The sequence below is a fragment of the Podarcis bocagei genome (genome assembly GCF_964188305.1).
Source record: "Podarcis bocagei genome assembly, chromosome: 12".
Lineage (NCBI taxonomy): Eukaryota > Metazoa > Chordata > Lepidosauria > Squamata > Lacertidae > Podarcis > Podarcis bocagei.
Genome location: NC_138137.1, coordinates 16,171,168 through 16,196,720, shown reverse-complemented (window position 1 = coordinate 16,196,720; position 25,553 = coordinate 16,171,168). Strand labels below are relative to the sequence as shown.

The window sequence follows — 25,553 nt, the reverse complement described above, 5'->3', positions numbered from 1 at the left end:
ACATGACATATATAAGAACTGATGTATTTGTATTTCCTGCTCAAAATGTTGGTCTTTAATTACTTCTACTTAATTTGATAATGTGAAAAGAGGTATGTTTATATGATGTATAAAGAATTCATATAGTTAAACGCAGCCAGTTACGTTGTGGGTGTTATTGTTAGTTGGATTTACGTAACTATAGGTTTGATAGTGTTGTGTGTCTGTTGGCGTCAGGGCTGGGCTGGCTCACGGTGGGCTCTGTTTGCCCTCCACACCCTGGGTGCCATGAAAACACGTTCTGCCAGTGCAGTGACCAAACCCCAGACCTGCTTAATTTCAGCAAGGCAATGGCCTTGTGTTTCTTCAGATGACACCCTGGGTGAAAGCCAATAAAACTTTGTGACTCCTACCTACCAATGGAAAAGCGGACACTTTTTCATGCCTTAAAAATGCGCACGGTGGGTACACCTTGTGCCTCTTTTTATGGGGTGGAAAAGAAGGAAATAGGAAGTAATTCAGTTGCACTCCTCATTGTTCCTCTTTATTGCCACATCTAAAATGGGTCTCAGATAAGGAACAGAGATATATGTGTAAAGCAATGGGAGGCGGGGGCGGCGTGGAAGAATCATCCCATTTGCCTTCTGTTTTGTCTCTCTTTGACAGCCACATGTGTAAGTGGCAGCTCTTCCTCCTCTTTTAATGAGATTTCCTGCTCTGAGGGCCTTCCATAATCTCCCGAATGACAAAAAGGTGCCATCAGAAGATGGAAGGAAATATGAGAAAATGGGAAGTCTTGTTTCTCTCTCTCTCTCTTTTACATTTTTTAATGGTTTATTTAAGCATATTTACAAACAAACAAACAAACAAACAAACAAAAAAGTACACACACTTTACCCTAAAAACCAAAGAGAGTAAAGGGAAAGGATAAGAAAGAAAACAGGATGAAGTACCACACCCATTGGACTCCCCTCCATCAGCACTCGTCATCTTTGAGTCATTTAAGTTCTTATTTACACTGCATATTATTTATCACTGTAATTCTTTTATAGTACTATTATGGTATAACATCAAGTCACCTTACAAACTTAGTCTAAACATATCAGCATGCTATCTTTAGAGCAGTGTTTGTTCATATATTCTTTGAACCATAACCACTGTGCCCTTAATTTCTGGTGTGTCTGATATCTTATTACCACAGTTAATTTTGCCAATTCTATAAATTCTGTTAGGGAAGTCCTGTTTCTCCTGACATCCTGTCACAGTGGACCTGCGAAGACTGGAGGAAAATATATGCATGCTCAAAAAAAAAAAAAATCAAAACTGTAATTTACAAGCCATTTAAGAAAGCGCCTGGAAAAACCACGTACTTCATTGCAATTCTGTGAAATTCTAACATAGAAATAAATAATATATATATATATGATGTGACCCAAATGATATTCCTGTTGTCCCATTAATCATAATTAATGCATAAGCCCAATAATGTTATCTTTGGTTCCAGGTTCAGCAGCCCATAAATTTAACATGAGTGGCTCTTTTCACAGAGTGAATCAGGTACTAGTCCTGTCTTCTCTCACCCGCTTTTGTGCTTCTAAATTAGAAAACCCAAATGCCATTCCTTTCAGATACGAAGCAACCGTCAAGGTCACTGTAAAGAGAATAGAGTAATTAACTTTCCAAGCAAGCGCCTGTAGAGAAACAGAGCACTTGGGGAAGTGGGTAAAGAGGCCTAACACTCTTACCTTCAAGAAGCATTTTTTTAAAAAGGAAAAATCAGCCCAGAATGATTAGATAAAAAAGCAAGTCCAAAGGCTCCTGTCTAATGAATATGGAAAAATTGAACATCTTCCTGAAAACATTCTATTTTGGTAGCGAGCCTCAGCAAATTTTTATTCATAGCATCGCTTTCAGTTTGGCGCTTATGGGTTTTGAGGAGATCAGTTAGCATTTACTGGTGTCCAGTGTAGATTATCATGTGAACATAAAAAGCTGCCTTATACAGAATCAGAATATAGAATCGTAAATTGGAAGGGATCACAAGGGTCATCTAATCCAACCCCCTGCCAAGCAGGAATATTTTGCCCCATGTGGGGCTCGAACCCACAACTCTGGGATTACGAGTGCCGTGCTCTACCGGCTGAACTATCCCAGGTCATTGGTCTGTCCAACTCAGTTTATATGCACTAGAAGGAGCTCTCCAGGGTTTCAGATAAGAGGTTGTTAACAGCCCAACCTGGATATGCCAGAGACTTTCTGTAAGTATAGTAAAGTGCCCTCCCCACCTGAGCAACAGTTCTTCAGAGGCTGTAGGGGTTTCTCAGGAAAACCTAGGGCACACCTGCTGGTCAGGTGGGGGTGCAAATGACCCTTTTATATTTCCCTAAACCAGCCCCAAGTTGTCTCTGGATAGCATGCCTCCACTGAGCTCTCTTAGAAGCCTTCACAAACCACCAGGTGCTTTAGGAGAGAGGTGGACAAACAGTTTAAATGAAGAGCCCACTATACAGATGCCAGGGGCAACAAGCAAGTGAACAAATGGGCAGAGAGTGGCATGCAAGCAGGTGGGAGCCATGACAAGGAAGAGAGGCGGCAAGAAGGGAGACTCTGAAGAGAGGCAGCAGGGACCCCTCGGGAGGTTCTGGACTCTCCTTCCTTGGAGGTTTTTAAGCAGAAGCTGTCATGGACGCTTTAGCTGAGATTCCTGCATTGCAAAGGGTTGGGCTACATGACCCATTGGGTCCCTTCCAACTCTACAGTTCTATGACCTAAGGGTGTTCTGTAGCAGGGTCCTCCAAAACCCAGAGCTGGCATTTGCTCCTGATCTTCCTCCACCTTTGATACTGAGATCCGGGTCAGAACACCAAGGCATGAGGTCAGGATCAGGCAGAGGTGGGCTTGATGAACCATGGCACCACAGTAATGGAATGCCTTCCTATGGGAGGCCTCTCTGGAACTGCCACCAATGTCCTTCCCCCAAGCTCCTTTTTGCAGAGTGTTTCAGGGAAGGCTGGCTTGAGGTCCTGCACTGCGCCTTTGAACTTGCTGATCCAATTCCTCCACCATGCTGATTGTGCTGTGGAAGTTCTGCTTAGCATGTGCTAATGTCTCATTGTTTAAGTTGGCTGGTAGTCACCTTGAGGCCCTTGACTGAAGAGGACGTATTTTAATTAAATACTGGGTTCCTCTTGCTACTTGGCTTCCTAGAGATGGTTGCTGTGCTGTCATACAGCAATGGAAGAAGGAACCACTGGGTCCCTTCCAACTACAGTGGTACCTCGGGTTACATACGCTTCAGGTTATATACACTTCAGGTTACAGACTCCGCTAACCCAGAAATAGTACCTCGGGTTAAGAACTTTGCTTCAGGATGAGAACAGAAATCGTGCTCCAGCGGCACGGCGGCAGCAGGAGGCCCCATTAGGTAAAGTGGTGCTTCAGGTTAAGAACAGTTTCAGGTTAAGAACGGACCTCTGAAACGAATTAAGTACTTAACCCGAGGTACCACTGTACTGCCTCTGCAGGGCTAGCTGGGAGCAGGATCTGCCACTACTGCTACATGAAAACTACTTACTATGCCAAACTTTTAATAGCATTACAAGTGTAAGGTAAAGGGACCCCTGACAATTAAGTCCAGTTGCATGCGACTCGGGGGTTGCTGCGCTCATCTCACTTTAAAGACCAAGGGAGCCGACATTTGTCTGCTTCCGCAGACAGTTCCCCGCCCCCCAGGTCATGTGGCCAGCATGACTAAGCTGCTTCTGGTGAAACCAGAGCAGCGCATGATAATGCCATAAAACATCCATATATAAAATTTTAAAATATATGCAAATAAACAGCCATGTAAAATATATAATGATGAGGATTTTCGTTGGATTTTCTTCCAGCTAAATAGTGCCATTCACCACTCTAAGAGATACTGTTGACAAAAACTCAGCCACCCTTGCAGTTACTTCCAGGTTAATGTCAGACAGATAGAATCTGATATTTTCATTGTGCTGTGATGTTAGACTACCCAAAAAAGGGAATAGCACGCATGTGTCTGGCAGCACCACAGTTACTGAATGTGCTCCCAGAGAGACTGGTCTGGCACCTTCCTGATGCGCCTTTATTCTGGATACCTTTGAACTTCCCCAGGCTTTTTAAGGTCTAGGATGGGAGTTGTAGTCCAACAACAGTTGGAGACTCAAGTTTGGGAAAGCCAGTGGACCTCTGAGCTGCAGAATATAAGCTGAGGAAGACACACATCTAGTACCAGCTTCTAGGTACTTTGGAAGTATCCTGGGGGTGAAAAGTACTCAGTTTTTGCGCTCCAATTAAGGCCAACGTTAAATTATTGCCAGACCTACATCATCAAAATTTTCACTGGGTTCATCCTGTACTATATCTGCCGCAAAAGTATCCCCCTCCACACTTCTAGTCTCTAACCAGGAATGTATCCGTGAACTTAACTACTAGATCCAGTTGGAAGACAGGGGAATGGAAAGCTGCTAGGAACCCACTCAGAATCACCTACCAAGGATATATGCTCGACTTGGACAGAAGTCAGGATGAAAGTTCTACTCATGGGACCATGCTGGCTCTCAATTGCTTGTCAGACTGTAAATCCAACTATTACTCTTCTTTCTTCTGCTTGATTAAGAAGCTATTTGGAGACATACAAATCCAAGGCACCTTTTCAAAATGTGTAGGTTTATAAAGTAGAAAGAACTAGGTGCACCCACAGAGCCCAAGACTATTATTACAAGGTCTATGGTCTATGTCAGAGATGGGGAAACTGTGGTCCTCCAGATGTCACTGGATTACAACACCCATCACCCTTGACCACTGGACATGCTGGCAGGGAGTCCAACAAAATCTTAAAGGCGCTGGGTCCTCCATCCCTGATGTGGACAATACTGAGCTAGAAGAGCCAACAGACTGATTCAGTACATGCAGCCTGTTAATAGGTCAGCCTCCTAGTGTTCCTATTTTAAGGTTTTATGTGTACAACTAAAAATATGTTGTGAGAGTGTGTGTGAGTGCATGTGAATGAGAGAGAGAGGGAGAGAGAGACTTATAGGAAGGGACAAATATAGTGCAAGTTCCAGGGAGTTAATATTGGCCATGACTCTCTGCCGGGCACACACACTGAATCCAGAGCTGCTCTTAGCCTCCAGCCCACACTGCATTCGGCAAGAACGAGCATTTGGCAAGAAACAAGCATTCAGCAAGAAAAGGAACACAGTGAAAAACTGCTGAAGTCCAGTTCCGGCTGAAATAATCTATGTTGGCACAGGAATTCTGTGTTCCAGGATTAGATGTTCTCATTCATCCAACCACAACCTACGCAATTAGTTCCTATGAGCGGCTAGCATAGATGCCCCATGACCATTGCCACTCAAGATGGGGAGCAGCCCTCCCAGAGGGAACGATCCTACCATTGGAAACCCTGTCCCCATAGCAGGCACCTTTTTTTCTTTAGGGGAGCATTGGTACTGCTTCCCTCGCTAAGTGTTAACGCACCAAACTAGACCTGTGAGAATGTCCCTTGGAGACAAGCCCCAAGTCTGTAGGATCTGCACAAAGCGACCGTACATGACTACAGTATTAACCTCTTGGTACTTTGCAATCCCCAGTTCTCCACTCCAGAGAAAAATTATGCAAACCTTGTCAGAATAGATAGTGGGAGAACCACATCAAATCCCTTGCTCCACAGCACACTTTCTATCCTGCTAAGCCCCTTTAAGCCCATTTCCTTGTTCTGGGTTGTGTATTATTATTATTAGTATTAGTATTAGTATTATTTAGATTTATATATCATCCTTCTGTATTTTGACTCAAGGGTTTTGAAAGCCATTCCCAAGGTAACTCTCTGGTTCTCTTGTAACCAAGATCTCCAGTGTCCGTTTTATATGCGTTTTAAGCAAAACAATACAAAAGGGCCTTAAAATAAGAAAATAATAGGCAATGGTCCTTTAAAGAATAGCCACGCAGACGGGAGATTTCACTGCCCTGGGTTCATTCGGGCATGTTTTAAACAGAACTGCTAGCATATTGCTTTCCCTTGGCAGAAGAGAAGCTTGTATCTTTTGCTCTCAGGTTCATTTTTCATTGCTTTTTTGTTTCAGGCTACCCAGTTCCAGTTCCCGTTTCCTCCCCATGGGACTGCGCAGTGCTCCTGAGCTGATTAAAACTCACCTGATTTCTCACATTATGCCTCTGCTAAGCTCCTTCGTTCCCAGCAGTCTGTCCATAGAACTATTATCAGCTGTTATCTGGGAAGTAGCTCATGAATGCCACACTCTCTCTCCTCCCAACTTTCCCCGAGTACACAGGGGCTTTTTCTTTAATAAGAAAAAAAGGGAGGGATTTTTTGCCCTACATTTTATGGTTTGGCTGCAGAAGTGTGAGCTGTCACCTGTTTAGTGTGGATCTCCAGCAAGAGAGAGAGAGAGAGAGAGAGAGAGAGAGAGAGAGAGAGAGAGAGAGAGAGAGAGGTGCAAGCCTGAAGCACAACCAAAGCTTAAAGACTGGCTCTTTCAATGGAATTAATTAGAACATGTTAAAAGTGCTAAGAGTCAATGGAAAGTAAAGCCAGCTCCAGGGTTGGCTTGTACACTGGTAAGGAGAGTGAGGCAGGATTGGACAGCAGTACACCTTGAACACCCCACTACTAGGGAGCTCAGCAGTACCACCAACACCCCATCGCTCCTCTGCCATGGTTTTGGAGGAGAGGCTATTATTAAGTTTGCCCAGGTGCCTGCCTCTGTGATTCACAGATCCTTTGACTAAGGTTAATCACCCCCAGAGTTATAAAGCTGCACAGAAAAGGAGGAGTTTCAGTGAGGAATGGTATGGAATAACATTGTCACCATGTCTTGGATTGGTTGGACGTAGAGGAATGGTGGGAGGAACCAACTGGGGAACCCCCAAGGGGAAAAGGCTCAGAGCCCAGAAAGTGGTGGTGGGACAACCATGAGTGGTCAGAGGGAGAAGACCAGAAGGAGGAGGTGTCAGAAGCTGGAGAGATAGCAGGGCTTAGTGAGCAGGGAGAGCTCGCAACGTCTGCAGCCTGCCTCTGTCTGCGCTAGTCATGAAGCGAAAAGTAGCTCAAAGCCTTGCTTTTCCCTATCCCAGCTTCCAAAACTTCAGCAGGGACAAAGTAATCAACCAGTTTTCTAGGATGGTGAAGGTGAAATTGCCAGAGTGCTGAATTGAATAGCAAGTTATTTGCCTGAGTGATCGCAGAATCATCCGATCCATGCCAATGGCTTGACCGTCTCAAAGGCAGCTATAAACCACTTCAATAAAGGCCTCTATAACAGACTTGGCACCAACAGCGCAGCCTGTGCGCGTTCTTCTAGTCAACATAACTGGTCTGATAAGATTCAGAATCTGCTTTGGTTGGGATATGTGGATTCAGTCCAGCAGGAAGAACATTCTGATGGTAAGAGCAGTCCAACAGTGGAACAAACTCCCTAGGACAGTGGTGGATTCTCCTTCTTTGGAGGTTTAAAGCAAAGGTTGGATGCCCATCTGTTATGGATGCTTTAGCTGAAATTCCTGCATTGCAAGGAGTTGGACTAGATGCCTCTTAGGGTTCCTTTCAACTCTACCATTCTATGATTCTATTCAGTCACCCAGTAGGGCAGGGGATTTATGTGAGTGAGGCAGACCCTAAACAACAACAGTGAATAGCAGCCCAGGATACAAACTATATCTAGTACAGTGGTACCTTGATTGTCAAACTTAATCTGTTCTGTGAGTCCATTTGACTCCCGAAATGGTTTGAAAACCAAAGTGTGGCTTCCGATTGGCTGCAGGAACTTCCTGCACTCAATCGGAAGCCGCGCTGGACATTTGGCTTCTGAAAAATGTTCACAAACCAGAACACTTACTTCCGGGTTTGTGGCGTTCGGAAGCCAACTTGTTTGGGAGCCAAGCCGTTTGAGTACCAAGGTACCACTGTATGTGGAAGTAGAGTGTTGAAACTGAGAACTGAATCTCTAGTGGGTTGAATTCCAAGACAGCTATAAGTAAACAGTATTGATACTACAGCTCAGTGGTAGAAGAGAAACTACAAGAACAACGTTCCAGATTCAACCATGCACATCTCCTGTTAAAGGGCTCAGGAAGAACTGCTGTCAAATTCCCTATAAAAATGGGGGGGGGGCAGATTTGGGGGCTTGCTTCATCAGGTTCTGAGCAGAATTCCACTGTTTCTACTTTTGAGAAATACCACCCCGCCACATTCTTGTTAAGAATAGCCACATTAGGAATACAGGGTAGTACCATATTGGGGCCATTTCCAAGACGGGGCCACTTTATACTAGAGCAATTTGAATGCTTACCTCCATCCTGTCCTCTAAACCAATCAGTTTTCCCCACCCCGCCCACTTTCTACTGATGGACATAGACTTCTGCCCGTAAAATTCTGCCTGCAGTAGTAGCAGAAGTAACTTCGGCAAGGACCGAGCCGAGGAGTGGTAGGAACATGGCAGATGCTCTATCGATAGCCCTCTTAGTGGGTGGCACCATTATAATAATAATGATAATAATAAACCCTCCAGTTTTGCTTTTGAGTTTTTTATACTTCCGCTTTGATTTAAAGGAGCTGAACACCTAAACACACCAACTGTTATGCATCCGCACCATAGTCTCAAATGCTCCCGTTGGGATGCGAACATTCAATTTGTTATCAAACCGCCCTTTTGCTAGTTGCAATGCTGCTGTTAAATGCTGCTGTTTAATTAGGGAGGGAGAGAGAAGGGGCTAAGGAAGAGAAGGTGGGGTTAATAACTCTCATTTATGTCCACAACATAGCACAGAATGCATCACACCACAAAGACAGCCACTGACAGTCGTATCGTGTGTTTTTCAGGGAAACACAAACGTTGCCTCGTGAATCAGATCATTGGCCACCCATATCAGTGATAGCTACACTCAATAGCAGTGGGTTTCCTGGGTCTCAGGTAGGAGTTTTTCCAAGTCAGTGAGTTTTCAGTCTGAGTTTTCAGTCAGACTGAGGCTGCATCTACCCGTGTATACCTTTAAAGCACACTTGAACCACATTCTTTCCCCCAAACAATTCTGGGCACTGTAGTTTCCCCTCACAGAGTTACAACTCTCAGCAACTCTGCAGCACCCAGAATTATCTGAGTAGGGAAATGTGCTTCAAATACAACAGCTCGGATAGCTCAATGAATAGAGCCTGATATTGTGGGTTCAAAACCCTGCACTGGGCAAAAGATTCCTGCATTGCAGGGATTTGGACTAGATGACTCTCGGGGTCCCTTCCAAGTCTACAATTCTATGATTCTATGAAATATGCTTTAAAGGTATAGTGTGCATGCAGGGCTGGATTTCGGTTTGATGAGGCCCATAGCTACTGAAGGTAGTGGGCCCCTTTATATGTCCAGCTGTCCTTTGTCAACAACAAAAAATGTCGCTGTTTTTTGTGTTGAATATATGCCGTGCAACCAGTCCATGAAGAACGTAGGCACCCTATATATAGAAATGAGCAAACCAGTGATATTTTAGGGAGCAGGCTAGCAAGCGGGGCCCATTATTTACATCATAGGAGCCTACACAACACAAAACACTGTTGCTGTATGTAGGTTTTACTTTTTTTAATCTTAGACAGTATTTTGGAAATGTACATCCAGGTTTTTTTCCTTTACATTTTTGGGGGGCCCCCAAGAGAGTGGGGCCCTAAGCTATAGCGTGTTTAGCTTATATGTAAATCCGGCACTGTGTGCATGTAGCCAGCATCTGGGACGTTTTGTATGCAGAGCTTGTGCTCTACCGCTGACCCACTTCTTTTCCCCCTTCATGGATTTGTGTACCATGAGAATTTAGAAAAACTATTTCAATTTACAAAGCCCAATGAAAGTGGCTAGAGCTTCCACACACATTTTTTTTTAAAAAAACCTCCTGTCTGAATCACCGTGTTTCAATTTATTTTTTAAGATTTACATACGAATCAAAGCAAGTCTTAACGTAAAAAGTTCTTTGTGTTAGAGTGATGCTTGCATTTATGGCCACAGGCAGCAACACGTTAGAAGAAGCATCGCCACCTATATCAGGGAACCTGCCACTTAAGATAGAAAAACTGCAAAAAAACAAAACAAAATATATTAAAAACGTTCAGGTTCTGGTGCAGCTTTTTAATCGATGAAAAGGTTTTTTAATTGATTAATCAGTTAGATTAATTGTTGCATCCCTAAACGTTGCATATATGAGTGACATTTTATAAGCAGCTGTGTGCATCCATTATTGCGGCAGATGATTTATCAGACTGAATGCAGCCATTAATTGTGGCAGAATTACAGGAAATGGTAGTCGTATGTCTTACTGGAGTTAAATTACGGGAAATGCAAAGATAAATAAAAACAAGCTCATTCCACTTCCTTTTCCAGTCCTGCCCAACCCACCGAGCTCAGGTTGAGAGAGAGAGAGAGAGAGAGAGAGAGAAATGTCAAAGGAGAAATGCAAAGTGTGAGAGTAAACACATATACAGTGGTACCTCGGGTTACAGATGCTTCAGGTTACAGACTCCGCTAACCCAGAAATAGTACCTCGGGTTAAGAACTTTGCTTCAGGATGAGAACAGAAATCACATGGCGGCAGCGGGAGGCCCCATTAGCTAAAGCGGTGCTTCAGGTTAAGAACAGTTTCAGGTTAAGAATGGACCTTCATAACGAATTAAGTTCTTAACCCGAGGTACCACTGTATTGCATGAGCATATGCGCTGTGGCTCCAACCACAAACAGTTACCAGGACCCCTTTGTCCTGAGTGAGGTTCCACTAAGGCCAGGAACACCAATGATGAAAGCTGCAGAGGTGCTGACCCAAGGATCCAACAGCAAGTAGCAAGGAGACACCTGAGCAGGACATAGCAACTCCCTGGCTGGACTGCCTCAGGAAACAGGTGTTTGCATGCCTCCCCTTTATTTCCATCAGGAGCATGGGTGCATGGAAGACATGGGTGGTGGAAGACAGAGCTTTAACTCTTTCCCCTCCAGCCATGATTCCAATGGAAATCTTTTCCTCACACCCAGGACTGCAACTAGTGATTGGGAGTGGGGCGGATTCTAGTTGCTTTCAGTGAGAGATTTCTTTTGTTTCTAATTGCAGTACAGATGGGGGGGGGGGACTTCCATGAGGATCACAGTTGGAGGAGTGTGTGTTAAATCTCCACTACTCATGCACAGTGTTTCCAATGCAGATGTGTGTGTGTGCACACACATATCCATGATTAAAAATTCAACATTTCTTTACGTGCCTGCAAGTTACGCCATTAATGTAACGAATAGTTAAACCCTCAATGGCTGCAAAGTGAGGCGTGCTGCACACTCACCCCTCTACACCCAACTTGTTTGCATTTGTTAAATGCCTTGGTGGAGGGAAAGGAAAGAATTGGCAATCACATATATCACCAGCGGGCTATCGAGATCAGTCAGAATAAAATAAACCAGTGCAAACACGCTTTTTGAGATCCAGCGAACCCTAGGCTCATTGTACATTTTGTCGCAGTCATCATGGCGTCAGTTTGTAAGTGAAGCAGTGCTGTTTCACTGCCTGGACGACAGAACACTCTTCCTAAAGTGGCTCCGAGACAGCAGCAACTCTTGCACATTATTTTGCAGCTTCTTTCCAAGTTTTTTAAAAAACGTGTGCTGTCAAAAAGTCAGGACGAGACCGGTTTTGGGGGAGCGGAGGCACTTTGCTGCTCAATATGCAGATACTGACCTCAGTTCAGGAAAGCACTTAAATGCATACATTTCCTACACAAGGGAAAGTGAAGTGGGAACAAGTCTTGGGAGAAGCACACCACTGAACTCTGACCAGGCTGAAGAGCAATGGGAAGCAATTATTTCGAGATATGTAACACAGGCTTGCTCCTGTCATACCTTCAAATATATGCTTGTTTCTTGTCAGTGAAGCCAAAACAGATGCAACCTCTTTGTTAATAAGAATTTAACTTCTCTAGTGCACACACACAAATATGTTCACCAGGGCTGGGTGATAGCTGGTTTTCAACTTTGTGATATCTCACCAGCTAAACACTGCAATATACTGATATATCGCAATGTCTGAAGGATGGAGGTCTATAGAGGCATTGGCTGGCTTCATGTTTTCCCCCAGATTGCGATTTTTGCAGAACACACAGGAACCCATCATGATTCGTGTTATATTGCCAGATCAAAAATAATGAAACAGATTTCATGATATGGACTTCAAGCCGATTTTGGACAATATATTGAGATACCACCCAACACTAGTGTTCACAGCTTTCAGACTTCCTTAGCACCTGTTAACAATGGTTCCTTGGAAAATCCGCTTTGCTTGAACACAGGTTGTTGGTTTGTTGCTGCCACTCCCTGCACAAGCAGACACTAAAAAAGTTCACAGGCAGAATGCATGATGGTATGATTATTGGTCAGTCAGGAGGAAGGGGTGAGATCACAAGGATGGTATAAGCCAGCTTTCTCCAACCAGCTTGAGGATATTCCAGAGGCTTCTGGTTAGCCACTGTGGAAGGCGAGATGTTAGACGAGATTGGCTTTATGCAGTAGCAGGGCTTTTATATGCCCCCACAGATGCTGTTGGGCCATCAATCCTATCAAGCCCAGGCAGCATGGCAAATGGTCAGGAGCATGATGGGAGTTGTAGTCTAAAACATCTGGAGGACAACAGGACGAGGAAGGCTGTGGTATAAACCATTGTAAGAATGTCTGAAAACAGAGCACAGATTCTATGACCACCACACACTCACAATCTGAGCCTTTGAACTAGCCAATTCAGACACATTGACAGGACTGGGTGGGGTGAGGTTTGATGGAGAAGGCAGACACCAGTCTCCAAACAGTTGTGCAAGAAGCTTGCATTGTAGGAAACAATGGAGCCTTGCATCATCAAAAGGGTCTCTGTGGCAATCTCCCATTCCCCGAAGGAAAGACCACCTAGCAGCAGTAAGAAAGCAGGAAATATCAAGGTTTTGTGCAATTTGATGCTGAGATTGCTGGGGTGGGCAGGAGGAGAGAGTGCAGAAAATTCTACTGGGTGCAGAACTGTGCTTTCTCAGAATCCCTTAATTGCTGTTGTCTTTCCTCCCCTTTTTTCTTAAAGGAAGCTTCTGCTCCTTTCATGCTTGAGATGATATGGCTGCTGAACTCACAGGAGAGGTGTCGCTAGATAAAATTTCCAGCCTGAAGGAACGCTTTTGATTTCCCCTTGTCATGTGGGTGGCAGAATAAATGATCCAAAGTAAGATATGCTGTGCACCTTTGCATTAATTCATACAGGTTGCAGAACCCAGCCTTTCTGGGTGCAGAAACAGAATCTCCTGAGTGCCGAATGCTGGTTTTTAGCACACCGCCCTGCTCACAAGTAGACCGGGGGGGGGGGAGAGGAAAGGTGGCGGCAGCACCTATTCAACTTTCCCTTCTTTGTTCTTCCCACGCAGATACAACAGCCAAGCATTCCAACCTTTAACGGATAGTACTGCAAGCAGTTTCCTGAAGGGAATGCTATTTTTTCCTTTGTGTTCAAAACGCCAAAGTATTTTTCGGTACACGACAACCTAGCAGTGCCGCAATAGAGGCATAATTAATATCTTCAACAGAAGGAACAAAAGGGGGAGAGGAAGCAATTTTAAACCCCATTTCTTAAAGGGGGAAAAAGAGAAAGGATTGGACTGAAGAGAGAGCAATGAACGGGATGGATGCCAGGGCAGCACAACCTGTTTATAGGTGTGGCTAATGCCAAGGATGGTTCCCTATGGATAGTCACCTGTGCGTAATCCACATGCATTTTAGAATCAGTCATCGACCCTAACACCAGCAGCCAGGTAAAGAATTTGTTGTTGTATATACTGTATGGATATCTACAAGCTCTCATTTAATACGGACAAGACTGGGAAGTCAAGCATCCAGTCCCTGAGAACAAAAAGACAGAAGAGCTTAGTGTGAATGCAAAACCTCTAGCTAGTTGACTTAAAAAGAAGAAGACAGAGAGCCGATTTAAAGCCAACAGTGCCATTTTTTACCCTGCGGCTATCTAGCTTTTTGTTGCTGCAACTCTCCCCACAGCAAATATTCATATTGTTTGACCCAGAAAGGCAAACAAAGCGAGAGAGTGTTCGTGCACCTGCAAATTGCAAAGGAACTGGTGGGAATACCTTTTAGATGCTGCTTGAGGAGGGGCATGAGAATACGAACGACCCTGAACGGAAGCCAAGAGGCTATGTTGCAGCAATCGCCAGCAAAATGACTTTTGTTTTGTGGGGAGGGGCAGGCAATATGGCCCAGGGGCAACCGTATGTCCTCTTGTATCTGCTGTTGAAATGTTGCTTCTATGCAAGTACAACTTGCCTTACAGTGTTTCCCAAACTTGGGTCCCTAGCTGTTTTTGGACTACAACTCCCATCATCCCTAGCTAGCAGGACCAGTGGCCAGGGATGATGGGACTTGTAGTCCAAAAACAGCTGGAGACCCAAGTCTGAGAGACACTGTTACCACATTTCTCAAACTACAACTCCCATCATCCCTAGCTAGCAGGACCAGTGGACAGGAGTGATGGAAGCTCTAGTCCAACAACAGATGGGGATCCAAGGTAGAGTCACAGGCCTTGGTTGTTAAGTCTGGCCTTTGCTCATGGGGAAGAGTATTATAAGAACTTGCATAGGGGCTGCTCAAAGGAGCAAACAGCCTTCCCCCAATTCTGCAATCCCTGCCAGGCTATGGTAGGGATGGAGAACCTGTGGTCTGAAGACACACAATACAGGAGGGGTTGGGAGCCTGTGGCTCTCCAAAGGTTGCTAGACTCCATCTCCCATCATCCACAAGCAGCATGGTCAGGGAGAATGGGAGTTGTAGTCAGGTTCCCCACCTTTGCCTCGATGGGATGGGGAGCTGATTCAGGCACTTGATAGGATCACCAAGTTCCCTCTCCCTCTGAACTGAGCAGCCTTCTCCCAAGCTGATGTCCTCCAGATGTTTAGAATCCCATCAGCCCCAGCAAGCACAGCTGTGTGGGGAGTTGTACTGAAAACAGCTGGAGGGCACAGGTTGGAGCAAGCTGGAATAGAGCCCAATTGGTTCCTTGGTTTACTAGGGAGCTGGAGTGATGAAGCAGTCTGGAATGCCAGTGGCAGAACACTCAGAATGAATCCAACCAAACACAGGCTAGTTACTATCTCTGGGCGTATTACTTAGTGGTAATAGTGGTAGAGTTTTTTTCCTGAATGGTTCAAGGCCTTGTTCAACTGGGGCCACAAAGTAGCTCCCAGGAACCTTGTTAGTTATTTGCTAAACCCTCTGACGATAAAAGAAATACCACTAAATGTCATGATGCTACTATTTGCTAGTCAATGGGCCCCTAAGCGATTACCCATAGTTTCTCAGTTCTGATACAATGGGAAACTATAGACAAGTACAGCTTTCGGGCATCTTTCCCCACTCACAGAAAGCACACGCCACTTGTGTGATTTGATTGTCTGAATGTGGCTGTTGCATTTGCAGCAAGTCCCTTTAATTTTGATGGAGTTACGAATTCTTTCTCGTCCTAGTACTGTCGCCAGGGAGAGGCAGACAGAAATGAGGCCGCTGCTCTGCAGACAGACAGACTGATGATAAAGAAAAAGTTAAATATGTTAAAAGTGACTTTGTTCAAATATGTAGAGGGGTGGAAGACCACTTGCTCCAGTTGTGCCTAGTGTATGCTTAGGAGTGCAATGCCTCTTGTTTTGGGAGATGGATTCAGTCATGGGAAGGCAAACTAAGGCCCAGGGGACGGATCCGGCCCAATCGCCTTCTAAATCCGGCCCACGGACAATCCGGGAATCAACATGTTTTTACATGAGTAGAATGTGTCCTTTTATTTAAAATGCATCTCTGGGTTATTTGTGGGGCATAGGAATTCGTTCATTCCCCCCCCTTCAGAATATAGTTTGGCCCCCCAAAAGGTCTGAGGGACAGTGGACCGGCCCCCTGCTGGAAAAGTTTGCTGACCCCTGGATTCAGTAGATAGTCTTAAGTTGAATGGGCAGCATGTGTGTCACACTTCTCTCCATGTCATAAAGCAGGCTTCCTCAAACTTGGCCCTCCAGATGTTTTAAGACTACAATTCCCATCATCCTTGACCACTGGTCCTGCTAGCTAGGGATCATGGGACTTGTAGGCTGAAAAACATCTGGAGGGCCGAGTTTAAGGAAGCCTATCATAAAGGGTAAGGAAATAAGTACTGAAAATAGAAGCAATTCAGTATATAACCTATTTCCTGTTACACAGCTGAAGTCACCTGTGCTAATTGTAATCCAATTACAGAGCTCTCATAATACTTGATAGGCCCTGTAGTCCGGCTCCACTTTTGATATGAAAATTTCTATACTCCATTTAATTCACGATGAATTCAACATGGTATTGTGTTTAGCTCCAAGACTACTACAAAACTATTCAATAATTATGAGAAAAGGGTACCCCTATGCCTGCAGCTCATACTGGTCAACTCACCCTCTTTAGTGTTATCAATTATATATCAATACCTAATCATACTAGAAGCACACCTCTCCAAATGCAAAACAAACAAACAAACAAACAAACAAACAACCTCTGGTAACATGGTATAATTTTCTGCTCTATTTGCCTTTCTAGGTCATACCTGCACAGGGCTATTTTGAGGTATTGTATGTGCTACTTTTTTGTGCGCTTAATACCTGTAAGTCATAAGACAGGGATGTGGGACCTTAGGCCCTCCAGATGTTGGGCTCCAACCTCTATCAGTCCCAGCCAACATGGCCAATGGGAGGTGTGGTTCAGCAACATCTGGAAGGCCACAATTCCCATTGGTCATGGTGGCTGGGGTGGGTGGGTACTGGCACCCAACGATATCTAGACAGCCACAGATTCCAATTTACAAGTGCCTGTGTATGTAGGGGTTTTTGTTTGTTATTTACAAAAACATTTTAATACCACTTTTCAGTACAGTGGTACCTCGGGTTACATACGCTTCAGGTTACAGACTCCACTAACCCAGAAATAGTGCTTCAGGTTAAGAACTTTGCTTCAGGATGAGAACAGAAATTGTGCTCCAGCGGCACGGCAGCAGCGGGAGGCCCCATTAGCTAAAGTGGTGCTTCAGGTTAAGAACAGTTTCAGGTTAAGTACGGACCTCCAGAACGAATTAAGTACTTAACCCGAGGTACCACTGTACTAGGAAGCCCCCACCCCCAGGCTGATTTTACAACAGTAAAACCTCAAAACACTTTTAAAAGCAGAAAGCGTTAAAAGTCACCACAAGACAATTAAAACTATTTTAAAAAACAACAACTAGACTTAAAGTTTGCTGGAATGAAAATGTCTTAACCAACCATCTAAAAGGCAATACAGAAGAATATGGCCTAATCTCTCTTGGGATGGAGTTCCACAGTCAAGGTGCTACTCCTGACCAGGAACCCCAGCAACCATACCTGTCTCAGTGGTCATCTAGGAACTCCACTGGGTCCAAGAGAACCCCAAAACTGCAAACCTGGTCTTTTAGAGATAGTGCTGCCCTGAGCTTCTAATCCTGGGTCAGCATATCTACTAATTAGATGCGCTTCTGTCTCAGTTGGATCAAACTCTTCTGTCTTTTAGCCTCCATCTCATCCATCACTGAACTTAGATGCTACCAGTTCAGGAAGATCCCTACAGGCTCCTTGGCTCAGCTGCAAATGAGATGCAGCTGGGCCTTGCTAGCATACTGTTGGCATCCAACACCCAAACTCCCGATGACCATTCTCTGCAGTTTTAATGGAGATGCTAAACAGCATGGAGGTCAAAATAGAGCCCCGAGGGATCCCATTGGCCAGGTGATCCAACAGAAGAGCGTCAACACCACCATCTAACTAGATTGGACCAAAGCTACCACAGAACACTGCTTCATGCCCAGAAGGATTCCATGTTCAAAGGTACGGAGAGTTCCAAAATCCAACAGACACACAGTCCCCACCATATCTAGTGCCTGGTGTAGGGCATCCACCAAGCCAGTTTCACCCCAAAATGGACCTCAATCTAAACTGGAAAAGATCTAAATAATCAGGAGCATCCAAGAAAGTCTGAAGTTGAGTTGTCACCAACTTGCTCTAACACCTTACTCCAAAAATTGTGATGTTAGAGGCTGGCCAAAAATGATCAAGGATGGTATAGTCCAAACAGTGCTTTAAAAAAAAAAAAAGGAAAAAAGCAATCTTACAATTGCTTCATTAGCAAAGTTGAGACTCAGCCCTCATCTTCAAGCTGAAACACATCAATCAAAACAGGACAAGCAGGCACTGATGATTTGTGGGCTACATCCAATAAGAAGCCCACATGTGACAGAAGGAACTGGTGTTAGCAAAATGTTGACACTCTGTGCCCCACAATACCTTTTCCCCTAGTCGCTTTGCATAGAACAATGCAGTGTGGGAAGAAGATCTGGGGGCAGCCCCAATGGGTAAGTCTGAAACACTTTTATCCTGTGTAAGCACCACTAAAAGGCACATGATATACATAGGAAAGTGACGTGGGTGGCGCTGTGGGTTAAACCACAGAGCCTAGGACTTCCCGATCAGAAGGTCGCTGTTCAAATCCCCGTGACAGGGTGAGCTCCCATTGCTCGGTCCCTGCTCTTGCCAACCTAGCAGTTCGAAAGCACATCAAAGTGCAAGTACATAAATAGGTACCGCTCCAGCGGGAAGGTAAACGGTGTTTCCGTGTGCTGCTCTGGTTCGCCAGAAGTGGCTTAGTCATGCTGGCCACATGACCCGGAAGCTGTACGCCGGCTCCCTCGGCCAATAAAGCGAGATGAGCGCCGCAACCCCGGAGTCGGCCACGACTGGACCTAATGGTCAAGCGTCCCTTTACCTTTATACATAGGAAACTGACTATGCGCCCAACAAGCACAGTACAGACTCAGAAGAACCGCACCATTTCTCAATGCACAGCACCCCTTGCATTCGGTGTAACAGACGAGACAATGCAGTCTTATACATGTCTAATCCCATCTAAACATATCACTAAGAATTAGGCTTGGTGCCACATCCCTTGTCCTCCTAGAACATCATATTTTCCATGAAGCCTTTGGTTAGAATTCCATAGCCTTATGTCAGCAGAAACCCAAAGTACACGTAACAGCCTTTGCCCACATTCAGCCTCCTGGTGCCAATCTCCCTTTGTGATCTCCTACTGTAAAAAGAAATAAAGACCGAAAACTCCCCAGGTCTGTCTTCTTGCTTGCTTTGCTCCCTAAAGCACCCCTGATGAGGTGCGCTATATAAATGAGGCTTGAATTTACACATGTATGCCCCTCACTTGACATCTCATGGCTCTGTTGAAAGTTAGCTCTCTGTGCGGCATTTGGTTTGTGAATGGCTGTTTATATTTGCAGGTCAACACTCGTGGCATGGGTTCACACAACACAGGAACATGCCTGTGCAGAAGAATCATGCCAAGGGCCAATTTGCACAAATCAACAAGACGGCGGGTCACCCAGTGGCTGCATTCAGGTGTCACAATAAACTATGGCCTGTCTTCACTACTGTTTGTTGAAAGGACCACTAGGTACTGTGAATCAGAATCTTTTCCAGAAGTGTTCAATCATGTTTTAAAAAAGGCATTTAAAAGCCAAACTGGTTCTGCTCATTTGAAGAGTTTCTTCCCCCTTTGAGAGAAGCACAAGAAAAAATCACAAAACCTAAGTCCTCTCAGAGGATCATTTTGCAAGTTTACCATGAAGTATTGTTGGTATTCTGCTTAAACAAAACACCGTATTGAAACATTCACTGTGTGTGTGTTTTTAATCAGAGTTTAAACATCAGAGGCAATGTCTCACTAGTTCAAGGCGCAGGAGGAGGGAGCCCCACACAACAAGAATGCTATCTGACAAAGAAATCTGCGAAGAGACTTAAAATGCTACATTTTAAAGCAAATAAGAACTGTGTAGACAAGCAATGGATTTCTGTCTTTCTTTGTTATATCAGCTTGTGGCACTATTTATGAAAAAGAACTTATTTGCATGTTATATAAAGAATGGAGTTTGCTCCAATGTTAAAATCATTTGCTACTTCTTAAACAAAAAAATAGTCTCTCTCTACTCCCAAGAACTGCTAATTCAAATCACTCTTGTGCAAGTACTTGTCTTGGTGACACTTCAGTATATTCCATTCCAATCTTCTTTCTCCCAGCATAAAGTAATAAGAGCTGAAACCAAACACAACAATCCCTATCTATCTGTGTAATAGACCTTTGTGGTATAGGGTGTTAATCTACAATTTTCTCTGTAAAGCATTTATTATTAGGGTTAGTAATCCTCTGCTAATATCTACAATCCTATACACGATGACATTTGTGTATATTCCAGCTACAAAGGTTACAGATAGGGAAAAAGACTCACTGTTTCAAGTAACACCTTCAGCAGCTAATGAGTTAAAAATGATAAACGATATTAACAAAGGAAAGAGGATCTTTCCTTTGTTTCCTATAGAACGTAGGTTTACAGCAAAAGGTGTCTCAAACCGGCATAATGAGAATTTCCCAGATTTATTTATTCTTCTGCTTCCTTAAAAAAAGAAAACCACACACTTGGCAAGAATACCAAGAGATACAGGCACCACCACTTCACTGAATTTAGAATTCTGTTTTGTACATTTCTCCCTTTAAATCTTAGGTTTGAGAATATATATCTGTGTGTATATATGTATGCGCATATATATATATATATATATATATGCAGGTTTTGGTGTCTTCGGGTGTCTTCCCGTGTAAGAGTTGGGGTGTCTAGGCGACGTTTCGACGAGGTCTCACTCGTCATCTTCAGGCTGGTGCTTTCGGCTTCTTGTTACTGGAACAGAGCAGGATCTCAGTGTTTGAGTTCCTATAAATACTGTTGAGGGGGTGTGGTGTATAGCCTCCAACGTTCTGGGCAGAGAGGAAGTTCCCAGGTTAGTGTGCCTTTTCTTCTTTTGTTCATTAATTACTTGAGGGATATCTTGAGTGATTTCTTGAGTGATATTCTGAGTACCACTTAGGAGGGTCATTAGGTGTGGATTAGTTGCTAAAGCTTTCGTGTCTTGACCTCTTGAGCTTGTGAAGAGTTTTTCTGAGAAGATGGCTGTACTGCACTTAGTTGTGCTCTGGCTTGGCTTCGTGTATAGGGGCGAGCTGTGGTTTTGTGCCCTGTGCCAGCCAGATCTGTGTAGGGATTACAGGGGGGTGCAGCATCCGGAGGTGCCACTATGGTTTGGCTACTGGATGGTGTCTGTAATTTATCTGTGGAGAGGGTCTGGGTTTGGGTCTGGTGTGGTTGATTGGAGATGGCGTTCTGTGTGCCTCTGGTTCTGGTGTCGGTTTTTGTGGGGAGGGCTAATTTCCAGATGTCTGGCAGGCGGGACGTGTCGTCACGCTTGTTCATGTTGTGAGGGTGTTTCTCTATCTCAATGGCTTCCATGATTATTCTCTTGTGGTGATGTTCCATGTTAAAGAGCAATTTGGAATCTGCAAAATTAATTTCGTGTCCTGTTTCTTTTATGTGTTGGTAAAGAGAGGAAGTTTTTTCTTCTTTTTTGACGGCATTCTTGTGTTCTGCGATACGTGCATTTATTCGTCTGTTTGTTTGTCCAATGTACGTGGCTGGGCAGACTTTGCAGGGTATTTCATAGACCCCTTGGTTTTCTAACTGGATTTTATCTTTGGGGTTTCTGAGGATATTGGCTATTTTTTGGTTGGTGCAAAAGGCTGTTTTGATATTGTGTTTATGGAGGATTTTGCTAATTTTATCTGTAGTGCCCTTGATATAAGGAAGGAGGGCCATGCCATTGTTTTCTTCTGTGTCTTGGTTTTTGGGGGGTGTTTCTTTTTGGATTAGCTTCGTAACCCTGTTTTGCTGGTATCCGTTGGCGATTAACACATTTGAGAGATTCTGTAACTCAGTTGTCAAGTGGTCTTTGTCAGCCAGGCGTTTGGTTCTGGAGATGAGAGTCTTGGCTACGGAGTTTATTTGTGCAGGGTGGTGGTGTGATTGTGCATGTAAGTAGCGGTTGGTGTGTGTTTTTTTCCGGTAGATAGTGTGTCCTAGGGAGCCATCAGGTTTTTTGTAGATTAGGACGTCAAGGAAGGGAAGTTGGTTGTTGGCTTCTATTTCCATAGTGAATTGTATTTTGGGGTGTAGGCTGTTGAGATGTGTGAGGAAGCTATCTAGTTTTTCCTTCCCGTGTGGCCAAATTACAAAGGTGTCGTCAACATATCTGAGCCAAAGTTTGGGTTTGTGTTCTGACTTGTCTAAAGCATTGGTTTCAAAGTGTTCCATGTACAGATTTGCGATGACCGGTGAGAGGGGTGATCCCATAGGTGCTCCTTCTATCTGTTTGTATCTTTGTCCATTGTGGATGAAGTACGTGTTGGTTAGGCAGTGGTTGGTCAGGTCCAGGATGTATTCGGGGGGATTGTATTTGTTTTGAATGGCTGTCAAGGCTTCATTAATGGGCACTTGTGTGAAGAGAGATACAACATCGAAGCTCACAAGTAGGTCATCGGGATGTAGGTTTTGCTTCTTTATTGTTTCTATGAACTGGAAGGAGTTTGTAACGTGTGAAGCGATAGATTCTGCATAGGGCTGAAGTTGCTTAGCCAACAACCAACTTCCCTTCCTTGACGTCCTAATCTACAAAAAACCTGATGGCTCCCTAGGACACACTATCTACCGGAAAAAAACACACACCAACCGCTACTTACATGCACAATCACACCACCACCCTGCACAAATAAACTCCGTAGCCAAGACTCTCATCTCCAGAACCAAACGCCTGGCTGACAAAGACCACTTGACAACTGAGTTACAGAATCTCTCAAATGTGTTAATCGCCAACGGATACCAGCAAAACAGGGTTACGAAGCTAATCCAAAAAGAAACACCCCCCAAAAACCAAGACACAGAAGAAAACAATGGCATGGCCCTCCTTCCTTATATCAAGGGCACTACAGATAAAATTAGCAAAATCCTCCATAAACACAATATCAAAACAGCCTTTTGCACCAACCAAAAAATAGCCAATATCCTCAGAAACCCCAAAGATAAAATCCAGTTAGAAAACCAAGGGGTCTATGAAATACCCTGCAAAGTCTGCCCAGCCACGTACATTGGACAAACAAACAGACGAATAAATGCACGTATCGCAGAACACAAGAATGCCGTCAAAAAAGAAGAAAAAACTTCCTCTCTTTACCAACACATAAAAGAAACAGGACACGAAATTAATTTTGCAGATTCCAAATTGCTCTTTAACATGGAACATCACCACAAGAGAATAATCATGGAAGCCATTGAGATAGAGAAACACCCTCACAACATGAACAAGCGTGACGACACGTCCCGCCTGCCAGACATCTGGAAATTAGCCCTCCCCACAAAAACCGACACCAGAACCAGAGGCACACAGAACGCCATCTCCAATCAACCACACCAGACCCAAACCCAGACCCTCTCCACAGATAAATTACAGACACCATCCAGTAGCCAAACCATAGTGGCACCTCCGGATGCTGCACCCCCCTGTAATCCCTACACAGATCTGGCTGGCACAGGGCACAAAACCACAGCTCGCCCCTATACACGAAGCCAAGCCAGAGCACAACTAAGTGCAGTACAGCCATCTTCTCAGAAAAACTCTTCACAAGCTCAAGAGGTCAAGACACGAAAGCTTTAGCAACTAATCCACACCTAATGACCCTCCTAAGTGGTACTCAGAATATCACTCAAGAAATCACTCAAGATATCCCTCAAGTAATTAATGAACAAAAGAAGAAAAGGCACACTAACCTGGGAACTTCCTCTCTGCCCAGAACGTTGGAGGCTATACACCACACCCCCTCAACAGTATTTATAGGAACTCAAACACTGAGATCCTGCTCTGTTCCAGTAACAAGAAGCCGAAAGCACCAGCCTGAAGATGACGAGTGAGACCTCGTCGAAACGTCGCCTAGACACCCCAACTCTTACACGGGAAGACACCCGAAGACACCAAAACCTGCATTCCTGTACCCGTGAAAATCTACGAAAGCATATATATATATATATATATATATATATATATATATATATATATATATATATATATATATGAATCTGTACACCATTTTGTACTTGCTTAAAACATAAATATCCCCAAATCAGAGAAGTACATAGAATTGTATCCTGCCTGCAGAGCAGGTGGTGCCACAACAGACAAGTAAAAAAATATATAATTGCAAGTTTTAGTAGTTTTGACATTGTGTTAAGACTTCAGCAATCCATTTTGCAGCCTTCCTTGTCTGAATTGGTATGTATGTGAATTCAGTGTAAGGTTTAAAGTTATTCATTTTGCATAAAATAAAACCAAGATTTTCATAGAGCAATCACTAGTTGTTTAGCGTCTCCTCTTATTCTGAGGAGCAGTAAGTTGGACCTTTGCAAATGCAATCATTCCATTGGAAACAATAGGATAATTCTAGGGGGTAAAGAATTAGTCATGGCAACTGAAGAACTAACTTTAGCCTTCCCATTTTTAAAATAAAACCCACAGATCTGAGTAGCAAAGTTGATAAACTATTTTCACCCTATATAAGCCCTGCTGTGGAATTCATCAATAAATTGAAGCATTGACTTCACCCAGTATGATAAAGGAAAATAACCTATATTATTATACTCTGCTGTTTTGTCACCCTGACAAATCTAATTTTTAACTTTCATTATCCTTGCAAATCCAGCCTAGTGCAACAGAAGGTTCCCAATAAAAATGGTACTTGATTATGAATCGGTGTTCAATGCAGTCATCAACAAAACTCATAAAACAGGATCTCTTTACCATTTTAAAACAGGTGAATATTATTGCCGAACTTACATATCTGTCAAGAATACATCTCCATTACAATACCACCCATGTATTTTTAGAAGTCCAAGTTGTATTTTGTCCTCAGTTTTTTCTTCGAAAATATTAATACATCTCTCTTGTTCCTTTGTTATACCCTTAGACTTGAATTAACCTACGGGGATGTTACGGACATGAATGCATGCATATGGTAGACTTTGCAAATTAAACAAAGCAAGCTCAGTTTTGAGAGATCAGAACTCCCCCCCGCTTAAGAAAAATTGAGAAGTCTACAGATTTTTTTTTAAAAAAATGTTTGTCAAAATAAAGAATACATTTGTTATTGATGACACAGGCTATTTTTAAAAAATCTTTTAATGGGACACTTTTTACATTGGGACAGCTTGTATGCATCAGTGCTTATGGGGACAGGAGGAATATGGATGAAGAATGAACAAAAAGCCACAATGGCTTTAAAAAAAAAAAAAACTTACTGCCCAAGAACGTGCTTATAGTTCCAATTCGCTGTAATTTATAGACAAGGTGATGCATACACACACACACACACACACACACACAATTCCTGTATCACCTAAAGAAAATGGATAAATCCACCATCTCCTTATTATTTCTCGCTACCCGATGCACAATATACATCCCAAGAACTCGATGCAAGCAGAGATTGCCTTAAGACAAGAGGAGAGAGCGAATGCAGCCTGGTTTCCCTTTCCAC

General features: G+C 43.8%; 1 long non-coding RNA gene across 11 annotated transcripts in view; it reads right to left on the bottom strand.

The window, feature by feature from the left end:
* The window catches only part of LOC308570213, a 114,089-nt gene that overhangs the window by 54,715 nt on the left and 33,821 nt on the right, over positions 1-25,553 (bottom strand). For 2 of the 11 annotated variants that reach the window (XR_014000976.1, XR_014000984.1), the window contains exon 3: positions 4,496-4,624. The exons of the other annotated variants lie outside the window; for them this stretch is intronic. This is a non-coding gene — a long non-coding RNA (uncharacterized lncRNA). The remainder of the gene's footprint in view (positions 1-4,495; positions 4,625-25,553) is intronic. 11 annotated transcript variants of the gene reach the window in all.